Source organism: Castor canadensis, chromosome 5 (assembly GCF_047511655.1).
Source record: "Castor canadensis chromosome 5, mCasCan1.hap1v2, whole genome shotgun sequence".
In the NCBI taxonomy this organism is placed as follows: Eukaryota; Metazoa; Chordata; class Mammalia; order Rodentia; family Castoridae; genus Castor; species Castor canadensis.
This window is the reverse complement of record NC_133390.1, coordinates 161,708,740-161,732,279: the sequence shown is the minus strand read 5'-3', so window position 1 is coordinate 161,732,279 and position 23,540 is coordinate 161,708,740. Positions and strand designations below refer to the sequence as shown.

General features: G+C 46.3%; 2 long non-coding RNA genes and 4 other non-coding genes across 10 annotated transcripts; 5 read left to right on the top strand and 1 right to left on the bottom strand.

Moving 5' to 3' along the window:
* Window positions 1-2,291: 2,291 nt before the first annotated feature.
* Window positions 2,292-16,655, top strand: LOC109701052 (uncharacterized). 5 transcript variants are annotated; one of them, XR_012448231.1, is made up of 8 exons: window positions 2,292-2,455; window positions 5,470-5,615; window positions 6,879-7,029; window positions 8,966-9,128; window positions 9,375-9,441; window positions 12,646-12,723; window positions 16,140-16,237; window positions 16,339-16,655. It is a non-coding gene; the product is annotated as an uncharacterized lncRNA (long non-coding RNA). The 5 variants fall into 5 exon arrangements; XR_012448232.1 differs by lacking the exon at window positions 12,646-12,723; XR_002213784.2 differs by lacking the exon at window positions 8,966-9,128 and having other exon boundaries at window positions 2,294-2,455.
* On the top strand, window positions 6,217-6,348 carry LOC141423675 (small nucleolar RNA SNORA71). The gene has a single exon (XR_012448502.1). It is a non-coding gene; the product is annotated as a small nucleolar RNA SNORA71 (small nucleolar RNA).
* Window positions 8,343-8,476, top strand: LOC141423676 (small nucleolar RNA SNORA71). The gene has a single exon (XR_012448503.1). It is a non-coding gene; the product is annotated as a small nucleolar RNA SNORA71 (small nucleolar RNA).
* Window positions 10,150-10,283, top strand: LOC141423673 (small nucleolar RNA SNORA71). The gene has a single exon (XR_012448500.1). It is a non-coding gene; the product is annotated as a small nucleolar RNA SNORA71 (small nucleolar RNA).
* Window positions 16,656-18,302: 1,647 nt separating the features above from the next.
* On the top strand, window positions 18,303-18,375 carry Trnaa-agc (transfer RNA alanine (anticodon AGC)). The gene has a single exon. It is a non-coding gene; the product is annotated as a tRNA-Ala (tRNA).
* Window positions 18,376-19,734: 1,359 nt separating this feature from the next.
* Window positions 19,735-22,801, bottom strand: LOC141423401 (uncharacterized). The gene is made up of 3 exons (XR_012448234.1): window positions 22,733-22,801; window positions 21,897-21,973; window positions 19,735-21,017 (listed from the first exon to the last, which is right to left on the bottom strand). It is a non-coding gene; the product is annotated as an uncharacterized lncRNA (long non-coding RNA).
* Between the last annotated feature and the right edge of the window lie 739 nt (window positions 22,802-23,540).

Sequence of the window (23,540 nt, the reverse complement as noted above, 5' to 3'; positions counted from 1 at the left end):
CAGACATTTCAGTCCATGGTCACTTGGCTCTGTAGTGGTGAGGCAGACACATTCATCCGCAGACCTATACCTGCTGAAGGACACTGTGAACCTTCCACTCAGGAGAGGGAGGGGCCCCAGGCATCTGTGCTCCCAAGCTGTAGGTGACAACGACCAAGCTCCAAGTGACCCACCGAAGCTCTCCTTACTGAGCTGGGGTGAGATGTAGAGGTTTCCGCCCCCCTCCTTCCCCCTCAGAGGGTGAGACAAATAGCCTGCTGCATCCTAAGAAATAGAATTCCTAATCCCCCGCCCCCTTAATCTCTCCAAGAGGAGGAGGGGGTTCACAGGCAATCACTTTTTAGTCATTTCTGCCCTTATGTGGTCCAACTCTGCATTTGGAAGGCAGCTGCCCTTATCAGGTGCTATACTCAAAAATGCCAACGTGCAAAATTTTTTTTGGTGGTTCTGGAGTTTGAACTCATGTCTCGCATTTGTTAGGTAAGCACTCTACCACTTGAGCCACACCCCCAGTCCTTACTTTGCTTTTTTTAAGGTTATTTTTCAGGTAGTGTCTCACATTTTGGCCCGGGGTTGGCCTGGGACTGCTATCTTCCTACTTATGGCTGTCTCCATAGCTGGATCACAGGCATGATCCACTATGTCTTATTCATTGAGATGGGGGGGGGTCTCACTAACTTTTTCCCCAGGCTGGCCTTGAACCCTAGTCCTCTCAATTCCACCTCCTGAGTAGCTGGGATTATAGCTGTGTATCACCATGCTTGGCTCCAACCATTTTTAACCTACCAAATAATAATTACATATGGTTCATCAGCTGAAACATCCATTCTAACTGATGTACCAATGATTAAAAGCATCAACTACTCTTCTTAGATAGCCCACCTCCTCTATGTACTGGGAATCAGAAATGGACCAGCCAAGATGCCCTCCCTGATGTTATAAGATGCAAAAGAAAATAAAGATTGTAACAGTGGCTCTGACCCTTCCCAGCCTTCTGAACACACCTGTACCTTAATCTCCAGCTGAGTCTAAGGCCCACCTCCTCTGATGGTGTTCCAGGCTCACAGGTAGAGGCTATGGGAGGCACACACTCTCAGCCTCCTGCTGCTGCTTTTCTCCCTAATTCCAAAGGCTGATCAAAGACAGATTGCTGCAGACTTGCCCTGATGAGCACTTCTGCCACCAGCCAAGTGTGGCTCCTTAGCCCTAGAAATGTGGCCACTCTGAATTGTAATGTACTGTAAATGTAAAACACAAATCAGATTCCAAGGACTTTGTACAAGAAAAAGAATAGTAAAGTCCCCGTTAGTGATTTTAAAATACTGGTTAAATGCTGACACAATATTTTGTTTACAGTACTGGGTTGAATAAAATACGTTATTAAAAACAATTGCTCTTTTTAATGTGACTCTTAGGCGATATGGAATTGCAGGCATGGCTTGCATTGCATTTTGGCTGGACAGTGCTACCTTAGACATCAATACGGCCACTTCCTCTGTCCTGGAGAGAACCCCACAGGGACATCACAGTGACAGAGGCCTTGGCTTTCTCAGAAACAATACAGCAACTAACAGGTCTCAAATATATACTTTGAGTTACACTCACTCTTGGTATAAGTCAATGCACTTAAATCTTATAGCAGAGTTATGAAGGGAAAACGTAACTGTCTGGAAACTAAATCTGGGTAAAGTTAGGTCACTTAGCCAGGGTCACATGGAATGACAGCAAGGGCAGAAGGCAGGCAAGGACTATATGGACACTATGGTGCACATCTGAGTCTCCTGCCAACATCTACTCAACCACAGCATCCCATGATTCCTCCCTATCACCAAGACTCCCCACATTCTCACAGTCTCAATCCCATGGGCTTCTCCCAGGGATGGATAGAAGAAAGGAAGAAAGGACAGACAAAGTTTTTTTTCTTTTAAAATTTTTTATAGGGTTGAATTCAGGGTCACTGGCTTGCAGGGCCAGTGCTCTACCACTTGAACCACTCCACCAGCCCTAGAAGTACAAACCAAATACATTCCATAGAGCTCATCCTAGTACCAGTCCCTACCACAGAAAACTTATTCTTACAGTTTAAAGACAAATCAATGGCCAAGAGACACCTTTCGAACAAACAAAATGCAAAGCAAGTGCAGGAAGGTTTCTTCCCAAATTACAGAGAATTGTCTTTAAGTCCTCCTTGGCAGATGTTGGCCTCCTCACCGCCAGGGGCGCTGCAGGCGACTAGCACAGGTTCCGCTCGGCGGATGCGCCGCTCTAGGCCGCAGCCCGTGCTCTCAGCGGCATTTCCGCCCGCGCTGAGCGATCAGAGGAAGTTCCTCACCTTGTGGCCTCAGTTCCTGTCTATCCATGCGGTCTGCCTCTTGCTCCTGAAATCTCTAGACATCTCGCATCTTACCGAGCTGTTTTCTCTGTCTTAGCCACCGCCCAGCGCCAGGGCGCCAGGGTGAGTCCATTGCGGGGCGCGTGGTCTGCTCTCCTCTCCCTCTATTAGGGGAAAGAGGCCAGAGGGGACAGAGGGGCTCGGTTCCGCCGTGGGCCTCCTGGGGTTCTTTTGTTCCGGAGAACGGCATTGACTCCTGGGTCCACCACTCTCGAGTCAAGCCTTTGCACCAGGAGGACGCGGAACCGGAATCTGAGCCAATTCCTTATTCCTCCTCCCGTGAACCTCTGAAAGATCTCGAACTGCTCTGCCAAAGGGCCTCGACTCCTCTGGGCTTTCGTTGTTTTTTGGAACTGCTGTAATTATTTTTGGAATAGGACTATATTCTGTAACGCCCCCACCCCACCCCACTGGACTGTCCCAGAGAGACTCAGTCACTGCTGGCAGTAAGCTTCTTGTAGACCCTCATCAGGCTAAGATGAACTACTTCACAATTCTCGTGCTCTTCCTGTTAACTCAGGATGCTGTTTTTTCTCCTTATCCCCATCCCTGGCGCCTGCTCTATCAAAACTCTCCCAAGTAACAAATAAGCAGATTGCTGGGTGTGTCCCAGATTGGGGAGGGAAGCTGAGAACATACCATTGGTGACTTTGCTCGCCTCCATTGAAACCCACCTGACTCTCCAGGCTAAATACCATGGATTTAACATCTTACCCTATACCACCGGGGGAACATCTCAGTACCCTTATGCCGTTTGCACGAGCATGGAGGCTAGAGGGCTTACCTTGTTTATGTTTTTCTAATCAAGGGAGAATTTTTTGGAAGGACTCTGTGTTTCCTCAACATGTCTTTCTGCAACTATACTTTGGTTTAAAAAACAACAACAACAACAAAATGGACCCTCAAAAATACCAGCCCAAAAGAAAATGTCTTTTACTCCAAGATAGACCTTTTCTGGGGAGGGAATACATGAAATACCTCTAAAACCTAACCCAATGAGACCTTTTTCCCCATCAGCTTTTCTCCGGGAGGGAGATTTGTTGAAATTGGCCAATCCACTGGATCACTTTTCAACCTCACACATCAAAATCAGTAACCCCAGGCACCTAAAAATAACGTTATTCAACTAATTTTTAGAAACATGTTATGCCACAGTCAGCATTTGGATCACCACGCGTAAGAATTTCTCCCCCTTTTGTATAGACGATTATTATGGGTTGGGGAAAAAAAGTATCGCCTGACTGGGAGCATATAGAAGATACTGAAGATTTATTCATTAACCCAGGTTAACACAAGCTTGGGTAATTGGAGCAACCACTGAGGTGGATCTGAGAGGAACGGGATTCTGTTTTCTCTGTAGGAAACACATGTATTTCATCCTTCTTAAATTCTGGAGAGACACCTGTGCAGTAGTAGCCACTCTCCCAGACATTGTCTGTTATGGGGTTCGCGAAATGGCAGTCTCAGGGTCAATTCCTAATTCTGGCTCCTTCTTAGAACAATTACTTACTCTGCATAGAATTAATTAAGTCCAGAAAGCACAGAGGCCTTCTGGAAACTAACCTTAATGTTAAGGACCGAGGAGGCCATGGCCATAAATAATCCTATCCTGGAAAACCCCAGTAGAGGACATGCTCTTTATGGGGGCATCTTCTGGTTCATTGGAATCCCCATGTTAGAGAAATCTGTGTTAAACTTGAGTATAATGGTCTGTGAAACCTGGAAGGTAACCGCACTTGAGGCTCAATAACAGGGTCTAAGTTTTCTGGCTGAAACAATACTAGGACTAGATAACCTCATTATAGCTGCAGGAGGTCTATGTACTGCACTAGATGAAACATGTTGCCTGTATATCAACACATCCAGAGTAGTAGAGGAGAACTTGGAACAAATCAGGGCTAACATATGCATATTAGATAAACTTAAGGAACAAGCTGGAAACGTCCAAGGCAGCTGGCTCCATCCATAGTCAGTATTTTTGCCTGTAAGCAAAGAAGCAGATAATACTTCTTGGGTCTCATTATAGTTATTTTGCTCCTTATTTTTGGTCCTTGTTTACTAAATCTAATTGTAGAATTTGGCTCTTTACCTAGAATCAATGAAACTCCGAATGGTGGTGGAATCAGCCATGACTCCTTCCACCACGTTTCTGTGGAGGTCTCTTAGACCAACCCTTGGAGGAGGAACCCTAGACTAGAAGCATAGTGTTCTAGCATAGAAGCAGCTAGAATGGTCATGGCCCCTTTTCCATAACAGCAGTCAGGGGTTAATCTGAATTCAGACAGGGGGATGATAGCTAGCTTGGTTTTTAGGCAATCAGGCCAGTGACCCAAAAATGGCAGTAATGTGCCTTAGGCAGTCATGCAGTCAGCAAGAAAACCTAAAGATCGCACAAACGCCTCTGGATGTGGGCCCAACATGGGGAAGGAGGAAGGAGTCAAAGGAGGAACCTTTAGCCCAACCTATCAGAAAGCCTTGGGCCTTTGTGCCAAAGCTGTATAGGGGACCTTTTTAAATCCACCTATCAGAAAGCTTCCCAGGAACCTACATGCCCCACTTCCTCAAAGCCTGCCCAAAGCTGCATAAATATCCCTGGACAACAGCTGTGGCTCGGACTGCTTTCCTCTAGCCCTTGCTACTCGGGAGTATCTGCATTCCTTTCCTAATAAAAACTACGTTGTTTTGCACATCACCATAGAGTCCGAGCTGGTCATTCTTGGCTGACTTTCAGACATGACCCCGGCTCACTCACCCACTTCCACATCACTTGGGCAGCAATTGGCAGCACTGTGCCCGTGGGGCTGTATTTGGGTAGAGGGTGCTGAGCCCATGTGGTTTTCTTACCCTGGACACCAGCCTCCCACTGTTGCATCCCAAGCCCCAAACTTTAAGGTCACCTACAGAGAATCAGTTATGCACATCTAGGACCACTGACTCCCTTCCATCAGCTCCCCTCCAAGGCAAGCACTAAAACTCCATTTTTCAGACTGCGTGGCTGAGGTCCGGGGCCCAGGGGCAGTGTCATGATTCCTGCACACATGCTATGGACTGAAGTTGAGTCTCCTCTTCCTGCCTAGGCCTGCAACTGGCCTGAAGACTGATGGAACTGTCCTTGTGATGGAGTTGCTGGTTCTGCAGCAGCTACTGCCCTTCTTCTCTTGCAAGCCCAGGTCCAGGACCCTCACTCCCTCGTGGGCTTCTGTTCAGGGAGAGGATGTCCCTGGTAAGTGTTGCCTGGTCATGAGCACCTTGAGGCTGAGATTCCTCCTGGATTGTCAACAGAGGGGCTGGTGGTGGAGCTCAGCCTGGTTATGAGAAACTTTGTGTCCTAGACGGAAAGACCCGAGGTCAAGTACCCTTCATTTTCCTGAGCTTTACTTTCTATGAAGTAGGGAAGCCACAAAAGCTCCAGAAGGGCAGAACTTAATTGATTCTCTTGGTTTGTACTCAGTGTTTGTGGGGTGAGTGAACAATTCAGATTTTTTTTTTACTGTACTGGGGTTGAACTCAGCCTACACTTTGACCCACTCTTCTAGCCCTTTTTTTGTGATGGATTTTTTTGAGATAGGGTCTCTTGAATTATTTGCCCAGGCTGTCTTCGAACTGTGATCCTCCTGATCTCTTTCCTGATAGCTAGGATTACACCAGTGCTGGCCAATTTATAGACATTTTTGCCAGAGTGATGGTTTTCTATATTCTCTTGATGGAGACTGATGGAATCTTTTGAAGCTATCAGGATGCTGGGTTTGGTGGGGCAGCTTTCCCTTCCCTGGACTATGAACGGTGGGCTAAGGTGGCCTTCTTGGCTAACCTGCTTTTTCTACCCCTGCATTCGAAAGTGATCATGGGCTCTCTGTGCCCTGGTCATCGATAGTGCAGGGAGAGGAATGCGAAAGCCTTTCCCCGTGTTTGGAAGGTCTGCTTCTATCCTTACCAAACCCTGCAGCTTTCCCACATCTCCTACTTCCAACCTGTGAGATGTCTCCAACTGCCAGGCATCTTCCAGTTTAGTGAACCTCACCTCCTGGAATAGGTGGGCTGGGGTGTAGCCCCAACAGTGGCCACCTTCTTCCTCCTGGAAGCTTACTTTACCTCCCACCTTTAGCCACTCCCACCTCAGCACTAATTGGACTTGTGGAAGTTGTTGTTGCTTTGCTGTCTGCCAGAGGTCTGAGTTCTGGGTGGGACAAATGAAAAAAAAGAAAGGAGAGTGCTTTTGTGAGGTGGTAGAGTTTCTTCCCTTGTGGGAAATACTGAGTAAACAGCCTGTGCAGGAAGTTGAAGGCAAGAGCAGCTCTGCTGTTTTCTCCCCTTGAAGAACTTTGCAACAAGTGGCCCACTTCTATCAGGCATATCTTTGTATGGCCTCTGGTGGTGGTGGGGGTGTGGAGGTGACATGGACTAGGACTGGGCATAGTAGAGTATGATTGAGGGATTTGTAGAACAGCCCTTACAGAGCCTCCTTATGCCCCATTACCTTCCCTAGGCCTGTGTTTGACACTGCTAAAGAAACAGCACACTCAAGACTGTCACGGCCTCAGCATCCTATTGAATGAAGCACTTCGTAACGGTTGGCATAGCCGGTAGAACAAACATGTCACCCCTGCCTTGGAAGACCTCCAGTCCCTCTCCTAGAGGTAAGCTGCTTTTTTTTGTTCTTAAAAAATATCATGGCTGGGCAGGCACTGGTGGGTCACACCTGTAATTCTAGCTACTCAGAAGGTAGAGATCAGGAAGATCATGGTTTGAAGCCAGCCCGGGCAAATAGTTCATGAGTCCTATCTTGAAAAAGCCCTCCCAGTAAAAGGACTGGTGGAGTGACTCAAGGTGTAGGCCCTGAGTGCAAACTCCAGTACCACCTTCCCCCGCAAATATACGTAATGGCTGTTTAAATGATAATAATATGCAAGTCAACATTTATGCACCACTGTGTACATATAAGTGCTGTCAAACCACTGGCCTTGAGGTAAGGTCTCTAGTCCAGTCTTTGGAGTTAAGGACTTTTGCACTCATAAGGTAACGTTCCTTTTTCTTGGTGCTTTGGGTAGTGATCTAGGGAAAGGTGAGGGTGGAAAGAGGGATGATTTGACGTGTGGATACTCTTGCCTGGGACATGGCCTCTGGGATCTGTAGGGAGGCTGTATATCTAGCAACCTGCTGGAGAACTCTGGGGCTGGGGCTGTGTCACAGCAGCAATGCAGTGAGTGGGATGGATTCAGGCTTCAGATCATACCTGACTCTTACTGCTCCTCTGCCACCATCCAGCTTTGCAACCATTTTCTTTCTAGTTGTATTTGGTGGGCAAGATTTACCATAGCAACATAATTAATAAAAGACACACAGCCAATAAGGAAAACACAAAGGTTTAGTTGGGAGGATCTGTCTGTAGGCTTCCTAAGGCCCTGTCCTTTCAGCATCAAATGGAACCCATTCCTCCCCTAGCATTGAAAGTGCAGCCACATTTGTGCCCTGCTTCTGCCCAGGGAAGCCCGTTAAAGACTGTGCCCAGGGCTTTTAGTGAGTTGTGGTCATGTGTACTGAAAGTCCAGACTCCCAGGAGAAAACCAGGCATTTAGCCTAAACCACATTGTTTGCAGAGTCTAAGCCATATGAGCCCCTCAGTGAGTTAACTCCTGCTTGTAACCTGCTGAGAGCTAAATTCTCAGGCACCAGCCAAGGGCCAGTCTGACCTGCTTTGAACCTTTGTTTCTTTAGAAAACAAAGCTGGGCCAGATGATTTTTATAGCCATGACCAGATGATACTGATCTCCAGCCCCCAGGCTTTTCCGGTGTTTTTTCCAGAAGCATGTCTGCTTTGATTCCCCTTGGCAGTTTTATGGGCTTTGCATGATAGACTTCAGCAGCAAGATCCTTGAGCTCTCTCTTACTTGGGCTAGGTCCCTGGCACCAGCCTCTTTACCTTCCAGGCTCTCCCTCTGTCCTTTTCTGCTCCTGCATTCGAAAGTGATTGTGGGCTGCTGTGCCCCAGTCATTGGTAGTGCAGGGAGACGAATGGCTGAAAGAAATTTTCCCCGTGTTTGGAGGGTCCACTCTGTCCCTTCCAAACCCTGTAGTTTTCACACACTCCTGTTTTCCTTCTGCCAGCCCTCGTAGCAATGTGGTACTTTCTGGGCTCCCACCTGAGAGTCAGTGCCAAGGGACATCATGCTTTGGTCTTTCTCAGCTTGGCATCCTGTTACCAGCATACCTATATGTTGAGGGGTTGTTGCCCAGTAAGAACTCAATCCTGTGAGAGGTGGCTCAGGATTACAGGGCATTGACTGCAGTGAACAGCACAGTGATGAGGGTGCAGCATTGGCATATGCAGTGATTTCCAAAGAGTGGCTTCCCTGGGCAGGTGTTTAAAACACTCATATAAGAGTGACAGTGGGGACAAGAGGAGGGAGACCTTGAGGCTGGAGTTAGCAGGGGAAGGGTGTAAGGTTGGTTAAGGTGGCATCTTTACATGTCATTGTAAATCTAGAGTCTTTTAAGTGTGTATTGATGAGAGAAGAAGGGGAGAATGGGTATGGTTGTATGCTCAGTTCTGACAGAAAGCACCTCATTTCCCAGCCTGCAGGCCTCTGCAGAGTTTACCAGCTCTCATGGCCCTTGGAGTTGTACATTGCCATCACTCACTGGCCACTGTTCCTAGCCATTCACTCCTCTGCCATTGGTCCTGGCCTTTGAGACACCCTTAGAATGCCTGGTTGTTAGGCTGTCCTGGGAGGAACAGGTAAAGTTGGAGGGTCAAGTGGTGGGGAGGTAGCTCAGTGGTAAAGCACTTGCCTGACCTGTGGGCTAGAGGCATCCGGAAGAATGGAAGGAAACCAGAGAGTGGATCAAAGGGAAGCCTTTGTTGCAGCCACCTTCCAGCCTCCCACCCTCAGTCGAGAGGTTGGTTTTTAATTCCTGTTGAACGTCTTGGGTGGTTGAATATGTTTGTTTAAGAGATGATGTATGTAGCTTATTGTCTCTGCAGGATTGTCAGCTGGTGGGTCCAGTGGCCCTATGTCTTCAAGAAGAAGCTGGGCCAGGACACATGTAAGGTACGAACCCTGGAACTTCTCTAGAGAGCAGCGATGTTTAGGCTCAGGGCTAAGGTCTCAAGGTCATGAGAGGAAGGGCATAGTCTGCTTCTCTTGCCCACTCCCCCCTTGAGCCAGCAAGGTCCCCTTTCTTTCCTCTGCAACCTCCTGTGGGGCTTCCAGAGTCCCCTTGGGTTCCAGGTGCCCTGGGGACCCCAAACATCTCTCATCCTCCTTTGGATCTGCAGAGTTAGTTGAAATGGGAAGAAGGCCACATTTGGAGTCTGGTAAATGAGCAGTTTTCTCTGTAATCCCAGGCTTCCTGACCTTCTGAATCCTCAACATCTCCCCTCATTTACCCTTCCCTTCTTTCTCTTATCAGGAAGCGTTAAAGCAAAAGCTCTCAAATTGTGGTTTCTGAGCCACCCATTGTCAGTGTCACCTGGATACTTGTAAGAAGTGCAGGTTCTCAGGCCCTGCCCTGGGTGTGCCGAATGAGAGACTTTGTGACTTAAGCCAGCAGTGTGCTTTCACGTGCTTTTGGATGATTCTTAATCCATGCTGAAGTTTGCAAAGCCCCATGTGAGAGGAACTTTGGGGACCAGGCAGCTGCTGCAGCTATAAGCTACCAATCTGTTCCCTGTGTGTCCTAGTCTCTGATCTGACCATGGCCCTTTACTAAGCTGCTGGCAGTGGCCTCCCTTCTCAGCTCAGTCATCACTCTTTTGCCCCTGCATTCGAAAGTGATTGTGGGCTGCCTGTGCCCTGGTCATCGATAGTGCAGGGAGAGGAAATGCTGAAAGCGTTTCCCCGTGTTTGGAGGGTTCTCTCTTGTCCTTTCCAAACTCTGGAGCTTTCACACATGTCTTTCTTTTCTCTGGCCTCATTGCTTCCTGGTACCTGGCTCTCTTAGGCTTTTGAAGGGAGGTAGAAGCAGTGTTCTTGGCACCCGCCCCTGGAAGCTTCTCTGCCTCCCTGTCAATCCCCCTTGTCTCCCAGCCTATGTGCTGTGAGCTTCTCAGGGGCAGTGCTTGTGTTGTATTTCACTTGGCTTGGTGTGGTTCCAGATGACTGTTGTCATAGGTGATTGCTTGTCCCATCGAGCACTGTCAGTGAGTGCCCATGAGTAGGGCAGCCTGGGCATTTTCTTCTCCGCTGAAAGTATTACTCTGATGATAAAGCTTATTACAGTCTACTGTAGTCCTGGCCATGGGAGGGCTGTAGTGCACAGGGATGATTTTGTTCACTGGCTTCCATTAAGGTGACAGAGACTGCGGCAGTACAACTTATTCCTGTTACCCCATCTGTTCTGTGCTGGTCACTGGTCACTGACGGCCATGGCACATTCCCCTCAAACCTGACTCAGTACCTTTTTTTTTTTTTTTTTGCTTTTTTGATGGAAGGTTTGAACTTAGGGCTTGGCTTTTGCAAAGCAGGCACTCTGCTGCATGGGCCACACCTCCAGTTCATTTTACTCTGTTTAATTTGGAGATGTGGTTAGGAGAACTGTTTGCCCATGGCTGACCATGAATCACAATCCTCTTGATCTCAGGTCCCAATTATCTAGTGCATATTTTAAGTTTACAGTGTGGGGTTGAGGGTATATAGGTGTGAAATGGTTACTACTGCAAAGCAGATATACATCTCTATCATACATGTATGTGGCAGGAAGAACTATATATGATATTTTATTAACTGTAGTCCTCGTGCTGTACATTACATGAGGGCTCTGGGCTTACTCATCCTACATCGCTGCTGTTTTATGCCCTTTGACCTTCCCCTTTTCTCTGTATTCCATATACAAATGAGACCATGTGATATTTCTTCTATTTCTCTTTCTATGTCTGGCTTAATGTCCTTCAGGTCCATCCATTTGGCAAATAGGACACATGCAACTCCCTGCCTCCCAACACTTTTTGGCAGTAATGGGGTTTGAACTTGGGGCCTTGTACTTGCTAGGCAGGCTCTAATCTTTGAGCCATACCTCCAGCTCCTTTTTAGCTTTGGTTATTTTATTTATTTATTTGGTGGCACTGGAGTTTTAACTCAGGGCCTCACACTTGCTGGGCAGGTATTCTTACCTCTTGAGGTACTCTGCCAGCCTTTTTTTAGTGATGGGTTTTTCTGAGATAGGGTCTTGCAGACTGTTGCCCAGGGTTGGCTTTGAACCGTGATCCTCCTGATTTCTGCCTCTTGAGCTGTGAGCCATAGGCACTCAGCTTAGCTTTGGTTATTTTTGAGACAGGGTCTTGTGTTTATGCCTGGGACAGCCTGGACTCCATTCCTCCTATTTACGCTTCCCTGAGTAGCTGGGATAACATTTTTACCCAGGGTGATCTTAAACTGAGGTCCATTCTCTATCTCCTGAGTAGCCAGGGTTATAAACATGGGTCACCACACTGAGCCCATCTTGTTTTTTGAGATAGGGTCTCAATAACTTTTGCCCATGTTGGTCTCAAACTGTGATCTGATCTCTTCCTCCTACCTAGCTGGCATGATGCTACATACCTGGCCCAGTATCTTTTTTTTTTTTTTAAGGCTGAATATTTGTGTGAGTGTGTGTTGTAATATTTTCTTTCTTCCTCTTTTGGTGGCCACTTAGACTGCTCTCATGTTTTGGATATGGTAAACAATGCTATAGTGAGCATAGGACTGTTTATGAGCGGTGATTCATCTCTTTTTTTTTTCGTCACTAGTAAGGTTTCAACTCAGGGCCTTGTGCTTGCTAGGCAGACACTCTACCACTTGAGCCATGCGTCACCTCATAATTTGCTTTAGTTATTTTTGTTTGGTTGGTTGGTTATTTTTCATATAGAGTCTTGTTTATGTCTTGAGCTGGCATTGAACCACTATCCTACTTAGGCCTCCCGCCTAGCTGGAATCATAGGCATAAACCACCTTGCCCAGCTTATGACTAAGATGGGGTCTCATTAACTTTTTGCCTTAGCTAACCTCAAACCAAGATCCTCCTGATTTCAGCCTTCCAACTAGCTGGGATTATAGGTGTGAGCCACCATGCCAGCATCACATAAACTTAACAAGTTCCAATTGGCACTTGATATCGTGGATGTTACTTGTGTCTCAGATGGTCTGCAGATCCCTTCCTTGGTTCTGATTTTCTTGCTTCTAAGGGAATAGTGTGGCTGTGAAGTGCTGGTGGTGACAGCCAGCATTTGTAGGATATAATATGCTAGACCCTGTGCCAAGTCTCTCTGTCTGTTGCAGGTGGGGCTGCTGTGTGCAGAGGCTCCACAGGACTTAGTATCTTTATAGCAACAGGACAGTGAGTCATGGGGCCTGGAGGTAAGCTCTTTGGGCTGTTCTGTGGAATATTGTGTGTGTGTGTGTGTGTGTATGTATGTATGTATGTGTGTGTATTCTGTAATGGCATGTGTGTGTTCCATGGAGCTTGGATGGTGGAGTAAGGGGAGTGAAGTGAAGTGACAAATCTTACTCATGTCTTGCCTGCAGTGGCTGCTAGGGGAGAGGAGTCTTTAGAACAGACCCCTTTGGAGTCAGAAGAACTCCCAGGCCCTCATCCTCCCTCCCAGGCACTGGCTGGGTAGCAGTGTGCTGTGGACTGTTCTGTGATCTGCTTCTGCCCTCCATTTGGTCTGACAAGCTAAGCTGGGCAGCTGCAAGTGGCTGGACTCCCGTGGGGTCTTTGTGGAGTTCAGTGGCAGCTGCTGGTGCTCTGCACAGCTAGGCTACCCTCATATGTGGGGCCATTCCTGGCTCTCCTCTGTCCCTGCATCTGAAAGTGATTGTGGCTGTCTGTACCATGGTCATTGAGCAACTAAGAGCCAGCATAGATAAATGGGACTTCATAAAACTAAAAAGCTTCTGCCCAACAAAAGAAGTGGTCTCTAAACTGAAGAGAACACCCACAGAGTGGGAGAAAACATTTGCCAGCTACACATCAGACAAAGGACTGATAAACAGAATATACAGGGAACTTAAAAAACTAAATGCACCCAAAATTAATGAACCAATAAGTAAATGGGTAAGTGAACTAAACAGAACTTTCTCAAAAGAAGAAATTCAAATGGCAAAAAACACATGAAAAAATGCTCACCATCTCTAGCAATAAAGGAAATGCAAATTAAACCACACTAAATGCAAATTAAACCTCACCCCTGTTAGAATAGCCATCATTAGCAACACCACTAACTAAAGGTGTTGGCAAGGATTCGGGGGGAAAAAGGAACCCTCTTACACTGCTGGTGGGAATGTAAACTAGTACAACCACTCTGGAAAAAAATTTGGAGGCTATTTAAAAATCTAAACATTGATCTACCATATGATCCAGCAATACCACTCTTGGGGATATACCCAAAAGACTGTGACACAGGTTACTCCAGAGGCACCTGCACACCCATGTTTATTGCAGCACTGTTCACCATAACCAAGTTATGGAAATAGACAAGATGCCCCACCACTAACGAATGGATTAAGAAAATGTGGTATATTCTTCGGGGTATACCCAAAAGACTGTGACACAGGTTACTCCAGAGGCACCTGCACACCCATGTTTATTGTGGCACTATTCACAATAGCCAAGTTATGGAAACAGCCAAGATGCCCCACCACTGACGAATGGATTAAGAAAATGTGGTATCTATACACAATGGAATTTTATGCAGCCATGAAGAAGGACGAAATGTTATCATTCGCTGGTAAATGGATGGAATTGGAGAACATCATTCTGAGTGAGGTTAGCCTGACCCAAAAGACCAAAAATCGTATGTTCTTCCTCATATGCGGACATTAGATCAAGGGCAAACACAACAAGGGGATTAAACTTTGATCACATGATAAAAGCGAGAGCACACAAGGGAGGGGTGAGGATAGGTAAGACATCTAAAAAATTAGCTAGCATTTGTTGCCCTTAACACAGAGAAACTAAAGCAGATACCTTAAATGCAACTGAGGCCAATAGGAAAAGGGGAACAGGTACTAGAGAAAAGGTTAGATCAAAAAGAATTAACCTAGAAGGTAACACCCATGCACAGGAAATCAATGTGAGTCAATACCCTGTATAGCTATCCTTATCTCAACCAGCAAAAACCCTTGTCCCTTCCTGTTATTGCTTATACTCTCTCTACAACAAAATTAGAAATAAGGGCAAAATAGTTTCTGCTGGGTATTGAGAGGGAGGGAGGGGGTGGGGCAGGGGGGAGAAATGCCTCAAGCCTTGTATGCACATATGAATAATAAAAGAAAAAAATGTATTTATGCACAATGGAATTTTATGCAGCCATGAAGAAGAACGAAATGTTATCATTCGCTGGTAAATGGATAGAATTGGAGAACATCATTCTGAGTGAGGTTAGCCTGGCCCAAAAGACCAAAAATCGTATGTTCCTCATATGCGGACATTAGATCAAGAGCAAACACAACAAGGGGATTGGACTTTGATCACGTGTTAAAGTGAGAACACACAAGGAAGGTATGAGGATAGGTAAGACACCTAAAAAACTAGATAGCATTTGTTGCCCTCAATGCAGAGAAACTAAAGCAGATACTTAAAAGCAACTGAGGCCAATTGGAGAAGGTGACCAGAAACTAGAGAAAAGGTTAGTTCAAGAAGAATTAATTTAGAAGGTAACACACATGTACAGGAAATCATTGTGAGTCAACTCCCTGTATAGCTATCCTTATCTCAACCAGCAAAAACCCTTGGTCCTTCCTATTATTGCTTATACTCTCTTCAACAAAATTAGAGATAAGGGCAAAATAGTTTCTGCCGGGTAGGGAGGGGTAAGGGGGGGATAAGGGAGCGAGTGGGGGGTGGGGAGAGGGGGGAGAAATGACCCAAACATTGTATGCACATAGGAATTAAATAAAAATTTTTTTATAAGTGTCCACTTTTGGTCTGAGGACTCCTGTGTACTTCCTTGAGTCCTTGTACTTACAGGTCTCTCATTTGGAGGATGGGATCCTATCTATTTCCATGTCATAATGATAAGGAAACATGAATAGTAGATGTGAAGCACTTAGTGCTAAGTAGTGCTAGTAGCCATCTAGTAAGCCAGAACTTACATGCTGACTTTCAAGCCTATCCTCAGGTCCCTTCTGCATCAGAGATTTTGTGCTCCTGGGGCTGATCAGTTCAGTCAGTTGGATGATTAGAGGACAATAGTGGCTGTTTCTTGGAAAAACAGCTTATTTTCTCCTTTGCTCAGACATGGTCATTGAGAGCTCTGAATATAGAGTCCTGTGGACCATGTGTCTTTACTTGCTGTGCAGGGACCTGAAGCACTGACCATGTTTTCATGGTTTGCCTTCAAATGGATTCTGTAGTCTTGGTCTGCAGAGACGTAGGTACCCATCAATCTTTTGGGAAGTTTGGCTTCCACATGCTTGTCTTTCTTGGTGGGTCAGATTGCTTCTTGGCAAAAGAGCCTTGTGATAGGCTAGGTGGACAAATAATTACTGCGTGGTAGGAGAGCTGCTGGGAATGGTGGTCTGTTTCTTTGATCAAGGTGCAGTGGAGCCTGTCACCACCCCTTACAGTGAACCACTGGAAAGAAAAACGACTGGTGCTAAAAACTGAGTTTTTAGATGTTTTTCCTTTTTACCTTTTCTGTTCTTGGATTTTTAATTTACTTTGCCTAAACTAGGAGTCAGACCTGCTTATTGGGACCCTCTCATGTCAGGCTGGGCAGGAGATGATGGTGTTAACAGCCCAATACTTGTCTGCTTCCTCACCTTCCCAGGTCTCTCATGATCCAGAGGCTGTCAAAGGAGCCAAGCCTGCGGAGTCCAAGACCTTCAGGAAGGCTTGGAAACCAAGTGTGCTGACATTTCTTAGTTGGTGAGTTAATGCCAAGGGCCTGGGGTCCACAGCCAGAAGCTAAGCGGCTTTGCATTTATGCAGATGGAACCCAAAGTCAGTCTCACTGTCCTTTCTTTCAGATTCTCAGCATTGATCATGGATGCTGCGGGGGACAGAGAATGGAGAGTGGGGTCACCCCTCCCACCTGCTCAGAGCACCATGGAACTGCTCTTCATCTCAGAAGAAGTGAGATTCAGCAGTGGAAACCTCCAAGCCTGAGTCTTGATTGAAGTGCCCCGGAGGACTATGGACAGGGAAGGCCACTCTGTGCCCACTACCTGTGCCTGGAATGACTTTTTTAATAACGGATATTTCCTTTGAATTTGTAACTGCCATTCACTTTCTGCGTGCAGATGTGCACTCCCTCCACCCCAATAAACCTTATAGACTTGCTCTATCTGCTTTTGAGATCAGGAAAATTAGTAACAGGGCCAAGGGCCAGAGCTTCTTATCACTCTTTGAACCTTTCCTGTTCTTGCACACTCGGGAGGTTTGGCATGCAAGGAATTGCCAGGTGTACATTAGGACTAGGAGTTGTCCTAGTACAAATGCTGGTAGTTGACTAACAGTTTGGACCCGTTAAGAGTTGAGGTATTGTGGAATAATCAGGCCATGGTTTTACAGAATGGAGTTTTACCAATGGAGTGAGATGGGTCTGATGTCATTAAGGAAGACTGGAGTGCCTGGAGCTCTTCCCCAGGAAGTGACATTTCATTGCTAAAACCTGGAAGTCGGGCAAGCTGGGACTAACTGGCCAGCCTACTTGGGATGTAGAGCAGTGTCAACTTGAGAGAGAGGACATGGTATCTGGTACAGGAGGAGTAAGTGGACCTGGAGCTGAACGGTATCTTTGGGTTCAGGCTTAAAGATCTGCTTGGGGATCCAGGCAGTTTCACCGGGCACCCCAATCATCACGCCTGCTGCATGTCTTCATGGAGACTCCATGGCAGCAGACAGGTTCATTCACTCAAATACTGTGTTTACCAAGCATGAATAATACAGCTCGTGTCCTAAAGGTGACCCTAGATACGCACATAGGTAAAAAGCACTGTGCATCCACCACAGGTTGGTGATGCATTCAGGATGTTAGTGTGAGGGCTGGGGACCATTTATATCTGCTGGCTGGCTGTCATAAGAAGGCACCAGCTACATCTGGCTGTTTAACTTGATGTGAGTAAAACCTAAAAATTCGAGTCCTGAGCCAGCCATACATGTTCAAAGTACCTGTGCTCAGTGTTGAACAGTGCAGATAGAGAACTTTTGCACCACTGCAGGAAGCTCAGGCTGCTCTGTCTTGGAAGACCAGGAGTCAGGGTAACCCCAGCAGGAGGCTTGGGGTGGCAGTGTGCCTGGTATGGCATGCTCCCACGTACATGGGATGAAGCGAGGGAGCAACCCAGAGGGGCTAAGCGCATGGGCATTGGGGTCCCATGCAGCCAGGTGACAAGGCAAGGGTCTTCCATTCTGGACCCATTTCTTGGGTGTAGTGGTGCACACCAGTAGTCCCAGCTACTCAGAATGCTGAGGCAGCAGGATTGCTTGAGTCCAGAAGTTAAGTCTGGACAGCATAGCAAGACCATCTCAAAAAAAAAGTGAAACCAGTTCTAAAGGCTTAAATACCACATGGACAGATCAGATTTAGTCACAGCAACAACCCCGCTCTTGGTACCAGTTTTTTGTGTTTTATCATCACTGTGACCAAATACCTGATAGAATTTAACGTAAGGGAGGAAAGACTTATTTTAGCTCCTGGTCTCGTGTTAGTCCATCATGGCAGTCCTAAATACAGGAGACTGATGGAGGTGTTCCCCTGGGATGAACCTGAGGAAAGAGGAGCAGGTCTGAGAGAAGGAAGTACATGCAAACAGGCAGGCGGATTTGTAAAGCAGTAGTAGCATTAATCCCTGCTCTTAGTGTCTTGGAGGCACTGCTCTTCCCGTTTCTTGACCAGTTTGCGAACATGAGCTTTCTGATGGTGCCTATTTTTTAAAACATTTTTTACATTTATTAGTTCTTTTTTAGGTTTAACATTTTTAATAGGGCTGGCAGAGTGGCTCAGGTGGTAGAGTGCCTGCCTAGCAAGCATGAGGCCCTGAGTTCAAACCCCAGCACTGCCAAAAAAAAAAAAAAAACCATCTAACATTTTTAATATTTATTAGGTGGCTGTCACCTACAACCTAAAGCATCATGGGTAAAAGGCTGAGTCTTTGTAAGCTTGCCAACCACAACCACTTACTAGCATGTGTTGGGTTTTTTCTTATTTTTTGGCTGCACCGGAGCTTAAACTCAGGTCCTCACGCTTGCTAGGCAGATACTCTTACCGCTTGAGCCACTCCGCCAGCCCTATTAGTGTGTCTTATTATGGACCCAGGTTTTCATGAGGCTCAGCAGATGCTAAGTTGCCCTTATTTATTTATTTTTTGAGACAGGGTCTTCCAGTCCTTCTGCCTTGGCCTCCTAAATGCTGGGATTGCAAGCATGCACCATGATACCCATCTTGGTGTTGAGCATCTTTAGGAAGACTTGCTCATCAGTGACAGGCCCAGCTAAGCAGGATTCAGTGCTGAGGGCGACATGTTGAGCTCTCTAATGAATGTGTTGGCTGTGGGTGCTGCTCAGTGATAGAGCACTTGCCAAGCATGTGTAAAGGCCCTGGGTTTGATTTCCAGAATCTCAAAACAAAAAAATAAGGAGAAAGTAACAGTTTCACACAGCTTACAGACCATGGGCTGTTCTCAGCTCTTAGCTGCAAGTCTGTATACATGCACACAAACACACATGTACATAAACATGGGCACATGCACACACAAAGATGTGCACAAACCTACACATAAACATGTACACATGTACTGCCCATGTATTCATACATGCACACTCCTTCAGACCTACACGCACACACATAACACGTGCACACAGGCTCATGCATGCACACACGTACAAACAATACAGATGCGTGCACACACACACGTGCACCCATACCCATGTGGGCACAACATTCTTACTTGCACATGCACACACACACATTGGCAGAGAAGAAGACAGGCAGTTTTTATTCTAAATTATTTTCTCAGATAGTCCACAGCCAGGGCACTAGCATGGCTGTAATAATCTTCAGGGAAGAATTGGCATGTTCCTCACGAGCGTTCCAGGCATTCTTTCACCCTCTCACTTCCTCACAAGGAACACTTTGGATTTCCTGGCCAAAGGCATTTTACCTTGAGATAAAAGCTAAAGAATACTTCAGTGGTTTCACCATTAAGTGAGATACAGCTTGGTGGTTTAGGGAAGATTTCTTTTAGGACTGGATGTGTGGCTCAAGTGGTAAGAGTACTTGCCTACAAGTGCAAGGCCCCGACTTCAATCTCTAGTATCCTCTCCCCTATGTATATATGTATACATACACATGCACACATATGTGTATGTATCATTCTACTTTTAGTATATTGATAAATTGCTAATAATTGGGAATGGGTGATTATAATTTATTCATTTAGCTTAGCAGGAGGCAAGAATTATTATTCTGAGCATTTTACATATTTTATTTCCATCTATAGTTTTCCTGTGTCATGATACAAAGTGACATGTACAACAAAGGCATTTGACATGTTTAATGTTGAGCACAGTGTTCTGGGTGGTGTGCTGACTAGTGACCACTCATGCTTTTTTACAACAGGAGTCGGCGGAAATCAGAATAGTGAGAGTGAAAAGGTGGCAGAGCCACAGTTCTAAGGCAAACCAGGCTCAGCTCAAGTCAGTACAGTATTAATCCATGACCTGGCATGTTATGTTTTTTAATGAATTTCCTAAGAATAAACCAGGCTTGTATTCTCTTGTAAACTCTGTTCTTTCTTGGTGAATTGTTCTTTTAGATGAGGGCTGGGACAACTATGGTCCACAGGTCAAATCTGGTCTACCACTTGTTTTTGTAAATAAAGTTTTATTGGAACATAGCCACACTCACTCCTGTTTGTGGCTATTTTCTGTTGCAATGACAGCATAACTTGCAACAAAGGTGATGTGGGCTTAAAATATTATTACCTGGCTCTTAGAGGACAGTGTTCTGGGCTCCTGCTTCTGACTGTAAGCTTGAGGGCACACACCATGTGCTTTTCTCATTCACTCTTTGACCCTCCACAACTTCTCCAGAACGAAGCACAGAGGCAGAGGCCAATGTAGGAAAAGCATCAGAATATTGAAATCAGGGTGGAACAAATGTGCGTCCCATGGATGGTCCTGTGGTGGTCAGTATTATTGACCGAATATTACCAGCCCAGGAAGTGGCTTTGAGCCCATCTGTCTCTACTCTTGTGTCCTTAGCCATGACGTTGAATGACTTGTGCAGCTAAGTGGATCTCCATGTTTACTGTTGAGGAGGCTTCTCTGGGCTCCCTAGTTCCTGGGCACTGTTCACACTTCTCCTTTACAGAAATTATTGGAATTATACTGCAGACTAGTATAGAGTTGGGTTGCATTCCCTGGGTAAGGCCAAGGACTGTGTGAAGAGAACATGTAAGAACACAGGAAGGGTAGAAAGGAGGAGAAAAGTTGGGAAGGTCAGGTGTGTCTTCAGATGTCATAGGTTCCTTGCTGTCTAGTGTCCATGGGGCAGAGGGAGATGGGAGAGAAGGCAGAATGGCTGCAGCTTTTGAGCCTCTGCAAGGTCAAGAGCAGGTCCAGCTGTGATATTGTCCACTCGTCCACTCACAGATGCTCCCCCTCCTTCAGTCTAATTGATGTCAGCCCCTAAAAGCAAGAAGTTCTAGACAGAAGACAGAAATGACAGTCAAGAAAGGTCATTTGCTGAGCCATGGGGGCACTTCCTGCAAGGGAAGACTGCTGGCAGAGGCCAAGTTCTTCCTTGAGCCCAGAGCCAGGCCAGTGCAGAAAACAAGCCTTTAGGCCTTAGGGGCCTTGATAATACACTGTCCCTCTCAGCTGCCTGCCCCCCAGGAACTTATCGGCATTTCCTATGCTACTAATGTCTAGAAGACATTCACAAATGTCACCTTCCTCCTCCAAAATTTTGTTCCTCCAACAAACAAGGTGCACCTGGGTGCTGCCTGAGTTATTCAACTTATGAGACCTCTGTTTGGGATTTCCATGGAGTAAGACCACATTACAGTGAGGATGTTGGCAAACTGGTGTCTCTGGTTGGGCATCATGCAGAGTACACCCACATACAGTTGTTTTTGGCTCGGCCCCATCTAGAAGGCATGATTCATTTTTTATTCAAGGTCATCTTTTACTGCTGAGGGTGGGAGGGCCGGTGACCCAAGGGGACCCTAACACCACCAGTGAACCTCCAGGCTTGTTCAGGTGGCTTCTCATCCACCCAGAACTGGGGCATCTGGTCTGACCTTTGCCCACTCTCCTCGTGCAGCCCTTGAATGTGGCAGGTGCTCAGTATATGTGTTTCTACTGGATTGCTGAGAGCTGAGTTATTCTACATAAAGCCAAGATCCTATATCATAACCACTTGCCTTTTATATTCCAAAACTTAAAACAAAGATTTGTTTGTTTTTAGAAATTAGGTCCAGGATGTGTATGGGAATCAGGGCTCCCTCCTCCCCAGGCTCCTCTGAGGTCTTAGCACTGCCCCCATACCCAGACCCAGACCCAGAACCCAGCTCTCACTGACCTTGTGGATTTGGAGTTCCACGTTGTTGAGGAAGGTCTCCCTCGGGAGAGGGAGTGGGAAGCCCTCCTCAAGCTTTGCTGAAAGGTGAATAACAGAGAGGTGAGCTGGACAGAGAAGACCAGGACTGGTTTAGGGTGGGGACAAGGAGGCAAAGACCTGGGAAATTCAGCATCTTCAGAACTGGACTGACTTGGATAGCCCCCTGGACCTCTGTCAGCATATTGGAGAGCCTACACCACCACCACCTGAAGTGGCCAGGGCTAGCACATGAAAGGTCTATAGGCAGGGACTCATCCCTGAGGACTCCCACATGCCCCACTGTCTCTTTCCCAGGCTAGTCTTTCTCTCTTATCTCTTTGTTGTAAAAGGCAGTGGTGAAGAGGCTGCTGATTCTCCTACAGCCACTGCCCAAGTACTACTTCTAGCAAGGCTACCCAACGAGGTCACCTGAACTGACCCAGCACCTGGGAATTCTAACTCCAAGGGCTCCAGCACCCTTTGGCATGGTCCTCTTCCCTTGCCCTACATCCTTATCTTTTGAGACTCAGCTTGGTGCTCATGTCTTGGAAGCCTTCCCTGAACTAAGTTCATGTTCAGTGTCTCCTCCCAGCTTCTTTAACTTCTCATGCTTCCTTCTATCCTGTCAATGAATTACACTGCATTGCCTTTGCCTGTTACACCTCTGCCTTCCCAACAAGGTGGTAGCTCCATCAGGGCAAGGACCATAGATTACCAGTGCCCTTGGTTGCACAGAGGAGAGCCTCAACTTGTTGAATGAATGGGGGAACCATGAACTCGATGAAAGGGTGGAACTCAGGTTTTGCAACTATTCTTACCATTCAGAGATGGGTATATGGTGTTGAATGCATAGTAGTTGAAGATGGTGTCCATCAACTCTACCTGGAGCACAGGAGGGGCCAGAGCAAAGAGATCAAACAGACATGAATGAAGACAATGGAGGAACAGCTGACCCCACCTCTGGAAACGCCCATATATCATGACCACCACCATTACAGATACAGCAGTGCCTTACTCCCAATGCCAGATCCCCACATCCCTGAGCTCATTCTCCATTAGTGCAGGCAAGTTCATTTGGTGGTGTGCTATGATCTGAACTGCCATGAGGTTGTTTACTATTCCTTGATTCCACTTTATGGGAATATTTTAAAGTTTTATTGCAGAAATATTGTGTTTGATTATAGAGTACTTTCCCAGGTCCTGTTGAAAGTATTATTTAATATATAGTGGATGCATTGTATTATCTCTCAAAAATTTAATTCCTAAACCCATTAGTCTTCCAGAAGTTTGGATAAAGGATTGTGACCCTGGGCCACTTTTATTCCAATAGTGAACAAAACTGAGAGCTTATTATGTGTGAGACATTTTGTCATGGTGTCTTACTTAACTTCTGCCTCACCCTCACTTCACATTACAGCCTCCATTTGAGGTAGATGCTATTTTTAATTATTATTATTCTCTTTTTTTTTTGTTGGTTTTCGGGTTTGAACTCAGGGCTTTCTGCTTGCTAGGCAGGTGTTCTACCACTTGAGCCATACCTCCAGCCCTGTTTTCCCTATTTTGTAGTAAAAGAGGTGATGCTTAGAAAGGTTAAGTGACTCGTTCATGGTCACAGTGCCAGCAGGT